At 39.0% G+C, this 1,674-nt stretch overlaps 1 non-coding gene across 1 annotated transcript; it reads right to left on the bottom strand.

Moving 5' to 3' along the window:
- Nucleotides 1-927: 927 nt before the first annotated feature.
- LOC141709118 (small nucleolar RNA R71) lies at nucleotides 928-1,034 on the bottom strand. Its single transcript, XR_012569711.1, has one exon. It is a non-coding gene; the product is annotated as a small nucleolar RNA R71 (small nucleolar RNA).
- Nucleotides 1,035-1,674: the final 640 nt, after the last annotated feature.

Genomic DNA, 1,674 nt, shown 5'->3' with positions numbered 1-1,674 from the left:
ATGAAGTAGTAATGAAGTTAGAATCTCATGTTTGTGTTATATAAGTAATTCAACCTTTTAATCTCTTAGTTAATTGCATGTTAGTTAATATCTTAGTTATAAACAAAACCAATTTGTTATTCGTCCTAGCATTGAATAATAACCATACCATTGTTGCGTAAGTACATTAATTAAAATTAACTTAAACCAGTCACTGTGGGAACGAACTAGAATTAATTCTATATTACTTGCAATCGCGTATACTTGCGTGAATATTAACGCATGTTTTCTTCCTAACAAGTTTTTGGCCCCGCTGCGGACTCAATGTTAATTTTTAGTTTATGTGTTTGTCATTAGTGGTCGTTAAAGTTCATTGACTCGGATATTGTTAAATACTTGGGTACTTGTTTTATTTCAGGTACTCTAGAGAGCGTGTATGCATATGCGTTCTCGATCTCGTAAGAGAACACTGGATAAAGTGGAGGAAGTAGTTGAAGAAGTTCTTGTTGAAGAGAAGGTTGAAGAAGTTTTTGTTGAGCATAAAGTTGAAGAAGAAGCTCCAGTCATAATGGGAGATCAAGCAGCGAATCCTAAGGCTTTGATGGACTATTCTAAGCCGAAGATCAATGATATTTAGTCTAGCATTATCAGGCCAGCCATCACGGCTAACACCTTTGAAATCAAGTCAAGCACGATTCAGATGATACAAAATTTAGTTTATTTTGGGGGTTCTCCTATAGAAGATCCCAACATGCACATCAGGGATTTCATCGAGATTTGTGACACTTTCAAGTTACTGAAAATACTATTAAGCTGAGGCTTTTCCCATTCTCTCTATGGGATAAGGCTAAGTGTTGGTTGCATTCTCTACCACAAGGTTCCATTACTACTTGGGAAGATCTTGCTCAGAAGTTTCTCACTAAATTCTTCCCTATGGCAAAGACTGCTACAATCAGGAATGCTCTCACGCAATTTGTGTAGAAAACTGGAGAATCTCTGTGTGAAGCTTGGGATCGATACAAAGAGATGCTTAGAAAGTGTCCTCATTATGGGATTCCTGACTGGATGATTATTAACTACTTTTATAATAGGTTGGGTGCAACTTCTAGACCCATGCTTGATGCAGCATTAGGAGGAGCCTTATGGGCCAAAAGCTATGATGAAGCTTATGAATTGATTGAACTGATGGCTGGTAATGAATACCTGGACACAACTCAGAGAATGCCTCAAGGCAAAGTAGCAAGAATTCTGGAAGTGGATTCAACTACTACTATAGTTGCTCAGCTTCAGGATTTGACGATGAAGGTGGATTTTTTGGCTAATTTTGGGGTTAATGAGATCACTAGTGTTTGTGAGCTTTGTGCCGGTGCGCATGAGGCGGAGCAATATGCTATTTCTAGTAAATCAGTTCAGTTCCTGAACAACTTTCAGAGGTCACAACAACCAGCTCCGGCCACTTATCATCCCGACAACCGCAATCATCCTAACTTCAGCTGGAGCAACACTCAGAATGTGGTGCAACTGCCTTATCGGCATTATGCAACTAAGTAATACAACCCTCTTGGTTTTCAACAACCGAAATATGCACCAAGACAACAACTCCAACTTCAGCAGCTACCACCGTCTAATGAAAAATCTGAATTGGAGGAGTTGAGGCTCATGTGCAAGACCCAAGTGATTTCTATTAAGACCTTA

The sequence above is a fragment of the Apium graveolens genome, chromosome 2 (assembly GCF_009905375.1).
Source record: "Apium graveolens cultivar Ventura chromosome 2, ASM990537v1, whole genome shotgun sequence".
NCBI lineage: Eukaryota > Viridiplantae > Streptophyta > Magnoliopsida > Apiales > Apiaceae > Apium > Apium graveolens.
This window is presented reverse-complemented; position numbering and strand designations above follow the sequence as displayed.